Source organism: Limulus polyphemus, unplaced genomic scaffold (assembly GCF_000517525.1).
Source record: "Limulus polyphemus unplaced genomic scaffold, Limulus_polyphemus-2.1.2 Scaffold220, whole genome shotgun sequence".
Taxonomy (NCBI): Eukaryota; Metazoa; Arthropoda; class Merostomata; order Xiphosura; family Limulidae; genus Limulus; species Limulus polyphemus.
The window spans coordinates 204874-217256 of record NW_013665830.1 but is presented as its reverse complement, the minus strand read 5'-3'; the positions used below and the strand labels follow the sequence as shown (position 1 = coordinate 217256).

Below are 12383 nucleotides of genomic sequence, written 5' to 3'. Positions count from 1 at the left end.
ACAAATTAGTTAGCATAAATCAGTTAAATGACGAAAAATTGGGTGTCTATTTTCTTGTGACCACTCAGTGTATATAACATCAGTTCGATTATAATCTTAGTAATCACGCTTCAAACGACTTAATAATTTTTTTATTTGTTATTTATCTATACGACTACTATTCTCAAGCTATACCTAAAGTTGTGGTGAGATCAAACATCACGCCAACTGTGATTATATTTTGTCCATTAGTCTTAGTTCGTCCATTTCGAATTTCATATCAGACACAGCGTTTAATGTCTAACTTTTGTCTCACATAGGTCGCTGCACACGATACCAGAACTCATCAGCTGAGCTGTACAATGAGAGTCAATCGCTATGTATATATGGAGTATAATAAGAATTTAAACGTTACGGCAGCCAAAATATAGACCTAAATTACTACTTTTAAACACCTATGTTGTAAATTTTAAAAGTGACAAATTACGATAAGTTTGAAAAACAAACTCTGCAGTTTGTGCGATTGTTTACCACAAATAATAGGGCTATTGGTTTCCAAAGTTTCGCCAGATTTCTACGTTTAAACCGTGACTTTGCGTAATATGGCATGGTTCCGAGTAAGTTTACATCAAGTGTCTTTTGGGTTGTTAAATATCCCAAAAGGTTGGGATTATCTTACAAAGCATCAACTTCGTTTTCTTTGCAGCCGGGTGTGACATAGTGGTTAGTGGCTTGGACTACGAATCCTAGGGTTCATGGCTCACTTCCCATTGTAGCAAAATGCACTTCGCTATAAAGTTAACAGTTTGATTTGAATTTCACACAAAACTACACGAGGGTCATCTGTGCTAGCCGTCCCTAATTTAGCAGTAAAAGACTATAGGGAAGGCAGCTAGTCATCACGACCCACCGCCAACTCTTGGGCTACCAACCAATAGTGGGATTGACCGTCATATTATAACGCTCCCACCGCTGAAAGGGTGAGCATGTTTTGTGGGACGGGGATTCAAACCCGCGACCCTCAGATTGCGAGTCAAGCACCCTAACCACTTGGCCATAACGGACCTAAATAACAGTAAAATATGACTATTCAATCAGATAAGAGAGTATCTCAAGAGATGGCTGTTGGTATTGTTGACTTGCTGCCTTTCCTTTAGTCTATCAGAAGAAAATTAGGAACGGCTATGCGTAGATAAGTGTAGCTTTGCGCGAAAATGTGAAACAAATTCGGAAATTATTTTGTTTGCACTACTTTAATGTTTTCAAAGTGAAAGAAAATTTCTTTATGACTCAGTATATCATTAAGTAAGTCTAAATATACCCTTAAACGTGATAAATAATTTCAAATATAATAATTTGTTTATTTTCAGGTACTTGCACGTAGTCACTCAAGGGCTATGTGATATAGCCCTCCGTGATTTTGAGCTGATAGGCTACAAAGAAGGCAACTAGTGAAAAACAACAACCACCAAATCTGTGGCTACTCTTTATGAGCGAATAGTAGGATTTAGCTGTTACCCTTATAACGCACTCACAGCCCCAAAATGCGGAGAGCGAAGTTTTCAGAATGAGAACGATTGAGCCAGAGAACCACAGCCCAACACGCTGACCACTGACCCACGATCGGTCTTCATATATAATAAAGACAGTAACTAGTTAAAACTAATTATTAAGAGATCCAATAATAAATTAATCATTATTTTCTGGAACATTTAGTTCATTAGTTTCAACTCTTTTAGTCGAGTATTTGTTTTCGTAACTACCTCGAACAGATTAACTGCAATTTCAGTTATTTCTTTTCTTGTTTGAGTTTGCATATATTGTTTTTAAATCATAAGTTTTACGTCAAATTCGTTCCATTTTCGTTACCAAACAGTTAAACTTATGGGCTCTCTCTTTTTACTGCTATGCTTAGTCAGAATTTATCAGAAATTATAGATCTTGACAATTACCTTCGAAGCTAATAATGCTTAAACATTATCCTGAAATTCTCCAGTTTTTGAGTCATTTTAAAAGGTACCTTAAAGATTAGCAGGAAAGAAACAACGACATACAAATGAAACGGGGTTAGTTTTCTTAGTTGGGGGGGGGGGGAATTAAAACTAATTAATTTAATTGACGGAACCCAAATATATTTCCTGTTCAATTCAGATCCTTATCTAACACAGATATATAATTGTTTAAAAACGCTGTCTTTATATAGCGACAGATATAAATTATGCATATTGTTTAAAACGCTGTCTTTATGTAACGACACAAATATAAATTATGCATATTGTTTAAAACGTTGTCTTTATATATCGACACAGATATAGACTATGCATATTGTTTAAAACGTTGTCTTTATGTAACGACACAGATATAAATTATGCATATTGTTTAAAACGTTGTCTTCATGTAGCGACACATATAAATTATGCATATTGTTTAAAACGTTGTCTTTATATTGTGACACAGATATAGATTATGCATATTGTTTAAAACGTTGTCTTCATGTAGCGACACAGAAATAAATTATGTATATTGTTTAAAACGCTGTCTTTATGTAACGACACAGATATAAATTATGCATATTGTTTAAAAAGTTGTCTTTATATAGCGACACAGATATAAATTATGCATATTGTTTAAAACGTTGTCTTTATGTAACGACACAGATATAAATTATGTATATTGTTTAAAACGCTGTCTTCATGTAGCGACACAGAAATAAATTATGTATATTGTTTAAAACGCTGTCTTCATGTAGCGACACAGAAATAAATTATGTATATTGTTTAAAACGCTGTCTTTATGTACTATCCAATGTTTTTTAATGTGTTAATTTTACGTGGCATTCAATAATTTGTTTATCTATGTTATATTCACCTGTGACTTTATTATGTGAGATCCTTATAGGATCTGTAATACTGTTTTATAAAGTATGTGTTTTGTGTTTAAAATGTCTTTATTTAAACCAGTAACTGCGATTAAACAAAAATTATCAGGATTTCTTTATTAAAAATATTTATTTCAAACAAGTTTTATACGCATAACAAAGCCGAAATAGATTAACAGTTCCAATATTATTTCTCATTTTATTTTCAAAGATAATAGTTCTTCCATTGGTCCACAAATTTACTGGGTTTTTTTTTCTTTTACATCCGGGAAGACGTCAGTATGGAACAACAGTGTTAGGCCCAGTTACTGTTATGCAAAATACTTAATTACACAGTTTACCAAAACAAGCCTTATTAAGTTAAATTATATTAATTTAAAAGATAAGAAACAACTGGCTTACTAAGTTAAGCCTATATATACCTTTTGTACTCAATGACCTTAGCTAACACTATCAATATATTCTTAATTACTTACAAATAGTCTAGTTATTTTGAAAAGCTAATAATTCACTTAATTTGCTTAGTTTGTGAAATTATATACCACGTTATTGGTGCTAGGCTGAGCTTAGATTTCTTTGCCTCATTGCTATGGTGTCATGCAGCGATTAGCAGTCTTCCCTTCCACCAATCCCTTCTTACTTACATTGGGAACTTGGTGTAAATGGTACATAATAATATTAATAAATATAGCATACGTACACACATACATATATATATAGAGAGAGAGAAAATAGCAACATATTGATGCTGACCAGTAACCTTCGTGTGATCAGTCGTTTGAAATTAGGGACGATACACTAACCAATGTCTGCGGGAAGACTATAATTGAAGGGAGTTGAACGTGTATTTTGGTCAGTGTTAAAAACCCCTTTAGAGTGTAACTACGGTTTTTCATAAATATAATTTTTCACTAATTTCTCTTTGTTTGTTTGTTTGTTTCCTGACCCAAAACAGTGCAATACTAATGCAGAGATCTTGTTTTACTTTATCTAACAAAATTTAATAATAAGTTGAACAATCGCCAGGTTTTTGTTGTTTTTTTTTATTTAAAGAAGAATGACGTTTCTAGTTAGCGTTGTTTGTAAACTGTATGATCTGACGAAGAGCGCTAGCCCGAAACGTCATCCTTCTTTAAATAAAAATTTAAAAAACTTGGCGGTTATTCAACCTATTATTTAATTTTGTTATTTTCGTCGCCTATGCGGTTTTAACTATATTTGCCTTTTGACTTTACTAACAATTGACTGAACTTTTTGACGCAGAATAAGTGTTCTGTCTATTTTTCTTTCTATCTATCTATCTAACTGTTAGCTTAAGACTGCATCTTGGTCTTTTGTTTCGTTATTATTTTGCATTTAACGCTCCTAACATTGAAGTAACAGATTTTTCATAGTTGCAACGTACTTTACAGAAAATGACACATTAGATTTTTTAGCTATATCACTGCTAAATGACGTCAAACGTCACGGGTGAATTACTTATCGTTCATAGCCATGCGACGTAAGAAAGAAGACCACAGTGATGTCGTTGGATTTGATTGCTCTTACTGCCCTGCAGAATGCAAACTGTATGCTAGCTTGATCTAGAAAAAGAAAAAACCTGCCAGAAAATGGCGAAAAAATTTCTACCCAGTTAGGTTATTGTGAAACTAAATTCAAAAACACTGCAGAAGCTCACAAATTAGTTGGGTTAATCAATTAGAGACTTTAACTGAGTCCAAATGATGCCCTTCAAATAATGATTCAATACTCTACTTTGAACAACAAGAAAAAAATTACTCATACTCACATAAATACATTTAAAACTACTTCCTCAATTCTTGCAAATAGCACTTGTTTATCGCAATATCGGATTTATACCCTCATCGTGCAATAGAGGGTCAAAATGTCATAGCAGGTGATGCAAATTATGAAGTCTAGTACTATATTACACAATTTTCTCTTTTTCAATCACTTACGTTTTGTCTTAACGATAAACTCGAACGATGATAATTCATTGTATACTGAATCCAATCGCTCGAAGTATAGCTCCAAAAACTCAAGCATTATCCGAATATCCGGGCGCTACCTCTTTAATCAAACTTGTTTTAGCGGTAAATCTACATACACACTAAGCGATTTATTCAAGATCTCAAAAGTTTGTTTTAACGATAAATCCCAGTGTTAGAGCTTAGTTCTGACAATATATCCATCTTCACGTGTATTGTGTTGTTGTTTTTATGATAAACATAAACATTCAAGGTTTTTCTACGATAAACCGAATCACTGAAAAATTGTTTTTCGATAAACCTAAGCATCAAAGGTTTGTTTTACGACAAACCTAATCACTCAAAGATTGTTTATCGATAAACCTAAGCATTCGAGGTTTGTTTAACGATAAACCTAAGCACTCGAGGTTTATTTTAATTATAAATTCAAGCATTCTGTACTTATTTTATAGAAAAATCTTAGTACTTTGAAATTCAAAGTAACAATGAAATACAATATTTACAGTTTCTGTTAACTACATATCCACAAGAGAGAATGTTATTTTAACAATTAATCCAAACATTCCCAATTTCATAAAAATTCAAACGCTCAAGATTTTCTTTTTGCGATAAATATAAATACTTGTTTGTTTGTTTGTTGTAATTAAGCACAAAGCTACGCAATGGGCTATCTATGCTCTGCCCACCACGGGTATCGAAACCCGGATTCTAGCGTTGTAAGTCCGCAGATATACCGCTGTGCCACTGGGGGGCATCTAAATATTTACTAAACATTAAATTGTAGCACTCAAAACTTATTTTATCATCATATTAAAATAACTACAAATTATAGTTACTTTTAACAGAAACTCCAAAACAATGCATATTTTTAGAACAGAAAGAAACACTCGAAAATTATTCATATAATACATTGTAAAAACAAAACAAAACGTAAGGCTTATTTTAACAATAAATCCAAACATTAATGAAGTTTTAAGGATACATTTTAACAAACTCTAAGTTTGTTAATATAAGCGCGTAATGTCTATCCACAAATATCTAGTTCAACAAAGTAGCCATTTTTATATGTATAATCATTTCGTTTACATGCACGCGCTATTAATTAAGAAACGCCTTTCTTTTATTTTAGAAGCCTTAATAACGACGTTTTACATTTAACGATTCAGTAGAAATGGGAAGAGGAGGGCGTGGTCATGACATCTCAGATGATTATCTCAGTTAGCGTTGAAATGTCAAGATCATGCATCTGTCACATCTTAATTCACAGAAAAAAAGATTTTTTTATTTTAATTTTTCTACTCTTACATCATACTGCATCATACTCAAATGAGTTTCTAGTCAATAGAGTATCCGAGAATTCTTAGATTATGGAAAAAGCTACAAAAAAGCTATTTAAACTATGTTCTGATAGAAAATCGTTTATCAAAGTATTACCCTAAAAGTGTGACATTAATCCAAAACGAAAAAAAGAACGGATAAAACAAAGTATACAAAAATTGCATGTTTTCGATTTAAACTACAGAGTTCCAACAGATATATACTAGAATGTCCTAAAAATCAAACAAACAATAAACATAAACTCGATACAATATTCTGTGTGCGTGTTATCTGATGTTTATCTGCCCTAAAAATATTTTTATAAAACTTTTACTCAGTAAAATTCGTAAACAACAACAGTATAAAAATTAATACTTTTGATTGTGAAAGTTTACTTTCTAAAACGCTCCCTCTCAGCAAAATCCGAATATTTGTAGACTGCGTGCAAGAAAAATTATTAATCTTAGGTTAGGATCGTTAACCAAAAGAGGGTAGGCTATTACTCTTTAGGGACTAAAGTTTCATTAACTTTCTAATGTATTCCAGAAGATTTGTCCTTTTTTTTTACGCTGGTTAAAATTACTCTGAATAGAATATCGAAAAACATTACTGGTTTCTAAAATTAGAAATTGGAATTCTAAGTTGGTTATTTTTGTTTTCCTGTGTTGTTAACACACCAAATTAAAGTTATGTTTTTCTTCATTAAATAGAACAACAACACTAATAAACTGGAAACATTCTAGGCCAAAGGAAACTTTTCGATTTTTTTTTTCCGTAGAATAGTTAATATCTTCATTATCATTGGTATTTTGGACTTATTTGTTTTCACGCAATGGATTAAATGGTCATGTTAGGACCACCAGAGGGCCCATGAGAGCGGTAAAAAATGTGTACAGAAGGTACGAAATCAGTGCTGAAAGATTAAACTAACATTAATCGCGCCTTCAATTACTTATTCTTGTACACGGCATCATTCCCAAAACTAATTGGGGGAGGGGCATACTCATCCTCGGCGGCCCTGTCTATGCTTTAGGCATAGTCGTGCTTAATTTTGAACCGCGGATTAGACACAAGACAATCATTCGGCAGTCCCTACCGCCTAAATTGACTACTCTTAACAAACGAATAACGGGATTGATTTTCACTCTTATAACGCACCCACGGCTGATAATGCGAAACACGTTTGATTACGTCACGTTTTGAACCCGAGATCCTCGGGTTCCCAATCCGATACACTAACAACTAGGCCTCGTTTGGGTCCTACACATATCTTGGATTTAAAAAAATATACGGAAAGGAGTATTTAGTGCAACTTGGTGGATACCTATTTGGTGAAACGACGAGAATCGTTAAAAAAATATACGGAAAGGAGTGTTTAGTACAACTTGGTGGATATCTAGTTGGTGAAACGACGAGAATCGTTAAAAAATATATACGGAAAGGAGTATTTAGTGCAACTTGGTGGATATCTAGTTGGTGAAACGACGAGAATCGTAACGGTCTTTCGTATCACGTGCTTTTGAATTCCTTAACGTAATTCTATGATAAAACTGTGAAGTTAGCAGCGACTCCTAGAACAGTTGACAACAATTTATGACTCTGGCATATGCTACGACATTCTCTCCAGTTTGTTACTGTGGTACTAAATTTCTGCAATTATGTTAATTTTCAATTCACTTAACAAATTACACAAAGTATTAACAACTCACGTTCACTTTCTGTATATTTAGATTAATAGTGCCTTTACGACCGCTTTTGGACTAAACGTGACTAAAAACAACAAAACACAGATTACGTTCACGAACATACTCTGAGAGCATGTCTATTGACAGTTACCTCTTCCTAATTTACTATTCATACTTCTAAAGCCTCCCTTACATATTAGAGGAAGACTTCAACACGGTTCTTGCTGAGATCGATTCGATTACTGTCATCTTGACATTTGTTTGCTACATGTTAGGTTAGGCATCAATACGACACAACTCAGCGTGTTCCCGTCCTCGTAGAAAAATACTACTTGCACAATTTACAATGATGGTGTGCATGTGTTTGTTGTTTGCTTTACAGTGCACACGAACTACAACGTTCGTAGATATTGTTTAACATTAGTAGTAGTTGTGGCACAACGAATAACTACGCTATGATTAGACTTACCATACGCGTCGGAGGTAAATGTGTGTATCTGTCTGTCTGAGTGGTGAGGGGCAACGTTGTAACTGAATAAGCATTATCAGAAGTGTGTAGAAAGTATACAGATTTAGGGGCATGCTCCCTCCACAATTTTACAACTAAAGTGGCAATTTGGGTCTATTTTAATGCAGTGGGGGTCAAGATATATGATGGAACTCCGAGAAAACACCGATGAATTTAATGTGACAATAAACATTTTAATAAGCATTTTTTTTACCTTAATCTCTTTACCTTATATATTCAACTCACCCCCAGCTATAAAATTCATATTAAAAGAGTTCACTATTTGTACTGATTCACTATTTTGGAGCAAGAGTCAGTACAGGTTGATTACGTCATAAAGCTATCAACATGCACGACGGGGAACGAAATGTATGCTCATCTCTCTGTTCTAACGCTTACGCATACAGAGAGTTGAGAACGTTATGTTAAAACGATTCTGAGTACGTGAATCGGCTGGACACGTGGGAACCACAGCGGATATAAAATCAAGGTGAAACGGAATGTATCAGAACTACATTTGCACATTGTTTAGTTTTCATATGCAACGTGATGCCATTAAAAATCGATGGCAAAGGAATATGAACAGATCTGGGGTACCAGAACTATCCTGAAAAGGACCTGCAACAAGTCGCACCCCCAAACGTGGTAAGCAAAGTGTGACGTCTTGTAACAAATGAAAATCCATGAACACAAAGAGCAGCCGTCCGCTTGCGTCAGACAACAGTACACAACATAATCAAGAAAACTCTCGGTGTAGAAACGGAGTCAACATGTTATGGGTCCACCAATTTAAGGCTTCCATTCACATCTTCTGTTCAAATATCATATACCTCAAGCAGCTGAAGAATGAAACAATTATTCGTGCTATTCAATACAAAGACATCTCTGTCAAATCGGATCCAGAGCTTTTGGTTTTCTGTGAGATCGGACTGTTGAAACGGGCACTAAAACATTCTCGTCCTCTAGGATATACTATGGAAAGTGCAGGGAGAAGTGGTATTATATGGATGTGATAGCCCTGCAGCGGAGTTTTTTGCATTGGAAACTACGCTACAGGGCTATTGTCAAGATGAACAATCGTCAGATAGAGCATGATCGGACATGGCGACATGAACTTTGACGACGTGGTGATGCTCCAAAATCGTTTTAATATAACGTACTCAAGCTCTGTATAATGGTACATTGTAATAAATAATGTTAGCACCCACAATTTCATCGTTAACATGAACAACCTGTAAGTGTATTTTTGATACTTGCTCTATCCCACGACACAACCATCTAATATCAGTTTGAACTACATTTCGCAGCGATTATAGCCTAACCTAGGCGTGATACGAACTACATAAGACACCAAAAAAGTCTTATATGATTACAGCCTTTTTGCTGAAAATTTTAGCCCGTATTTGTTTCACTGATGTCGGCAGAGAATTACAATAACAAACGCTTCAGTTAAGTTCGTCTAAAAGGGGTTCAATCGAATCGAAATCCATTAAAGGTTACAGCCAAAATAAAATGAAGCCAATGAAGATAAGGGTTTTTTCTAGCAATGAATGTCTTCTACATGTTATCATCATTGGGGATAGTTAAGTTCTGACCACTCTCAGAGAAATTGGTCAAATAATACATGATCGGACTTTCTTTACCCTTTGCAAGCGTCTTTGTCAGAGTATGTCAGCCACAATACCCCCTACTGGTAGACTTATTCCCTTTCTGTTGCCATTGTTGCTATTTTTGATAGCAGTGGACCTGCTAGTATGGTATGCTTACTTTCATGTCGAAGAAATTATTGTTCTTACCCACTGTCTTCCAGTGCTTACTTTCATGTCGAAGAAATTCTTGTTCTTACCCACTGTCTTCCAGTGCTTACTTTCATATCAAAGATATTCTTGTTCTTACCCACTGTATCCCAGTGCTTACTTTCATGTCGAAGAGATTATTGTTCTTACCCACTGTCTTCCAGGTTAACCATGCCACTACACCTCTGCATTGGTAGGATTCAAGCAATCACCTGACACATCCCATGATTAAACAAATGGAGTCAGTGTTGTAAAAGCATGTATGGTGGGCACGTGGATATTACATATATAGCTTTCAAGGCTTGGGCTTAGAACGCAACAATTTGAGAAGTGCATCTTAGGGGAAAAAATTCAAAACTTTAAATACAAATTTAATTTTGACTTTTTTTCTCTAAAGTGGGCCTCTCAACTTCATGCCACGCTTTCCTATAGTACAGTTTACATATGGTTTATTAATAATATACCAACTGTGTGAGTGCTAAAGCTTAAAATGTAAGTATTACACTTACTTACCACTGTTTTAGTATCCCACCATCAAGAGCGCATTAAGGTTAACTGGCGTTCTAGGCTTACAATTTTACATGAATGACACACCAGGAAGGTATATTAAATCCCAACTTTCATTGGAGTACACAAGTAACGCTGTTGGTAAGTACAATCTATATTGCAAAAATAATGTCTTCCTGAGTGAGACAGTATACTAGTTTTTCAGCGTAAAACGAAGTCTAACGCGATATCGTGATGGTGTGGACTGTTGAGATGGGTTATAACTAGATACGATAGTGTATAATTCAAACAGGTTTGTTCTATGTGATATAGAGCGCCGGATTTTATAGCAAGTAATGCTTTATATATTAAAGATAAACGCTAATAAGTTCAGTTATTAATAGCGTTTACAAACGAAGACTGACAGGGTGAAACAGCCCGACAGAAATGGACATTAAAATCTTAACAGTGCCCTGGTTGTAAGAGATATGTGTATTAATGACTTTCTCTTTAGTTTCGAAATGATGCTTAAAAAAGGATGATAGCGCAATATTATGTTACAGTTCACTATAATGTTATAATCATTCAAATATAATTATCTAGATAAAGTCAGTTCCATAGAGGGTGATGTATTTCCAGGCAACACTAAGTTTGTTTTTTCGCGCGAAGCTACTCGAGGGCTATCTGAACTAGCCGTCCGTAATTTAGCAGGTGATATCATAGAGGGAAGGCAGCTAGTCACACCACCCACCGCCAACTATTCGGCTATCTTTCATCAACGGATAGTGGGAATGACCGTCACGTTACGACGCCCCCATGACTGAAAGGGCGAGCCTTTTCGGTGACAGGGATTTGAACCCGCGGCCTGCAATGAATGTGAAAAGTTGCCACATATGCATATAAAAACTCGGATCTATTATACAACTCAAAATACATTCTCATAGTCGCTTGCTATTGTCCAAATGTGCCAGGAAATCTGATAGTTACAAAATGCGGTCATACGCACCAATTACCGGTATATCATGTCCAGATACTTACAAGTTAGGTAAGAATTATAAAATATCTCGGAGGATGTGGCCAAAAGTATGAAACATCCACAGAATGTGACAAAGTACATCATCTATTTAAAGAAAAGATGTCAGGAATGCAAGTGGAGCAATCGATTGTGATCAGAGATATAGAGTCAAATTGTAGTCAGAGAACACCAAATATTCACACAGTGAGATAAAGTAGTTCTCGAATTGTAGTTAGAAAGTATTAAATATTCACACAGTAAAATAATATAGTCCTCATACTCTAAACATAGAACATCAAATATTCACACAGTGGCGTCATGTACACAGCGTCATGGACACCACCTTTTCAGAAAAAAAATGAAATTTCTCAATCATATTCACATGAATTGATATATTTATAATTTAATTAATATCTAGTAGATCTTCCTTTCGCTTCGTGGAGTTCTTTGATCCTTTGGGGCATCGTGAGAATCATCTCGTCAATTTTAGATTATGGAATTTTCGCCCACTCTTGCTTCAAAACTTGGAGTAGATCGCTCTTCGAAGTTGGTTTTTTTGGTTGTTTCTTGACTTGCCGGTCGAGTATGGCCCAGAGGTTTTCGATGGGGTTCATGTAAGGAGATTGGCTCAGCCAGGGCAACTTCTGGATACCATTTTCTTCCTGCCACTTTTGGGTGTTTCTAGCAGTGTGACACGGTGATCCATCTTCCTGGAACAACATTGTGCTCTT

At 35.0% G+C, this 12383-nt stretch overlaps 1 protein-coding gene across 1 annotated transcript in view; it reads right to left on the bottom strand.

Annotated features, from left to right (window-relative positions):
- LOC106478517 (prolyl endopeptidase FAP-like) overlaps window positions 1-12383 on the bottom strand; it is a 290108-nt gene that overhangs the window by 183801 nt on the left and 93924 nt on the right. The gene's annotated exons all lie outside the window — the stretch shown is intronic.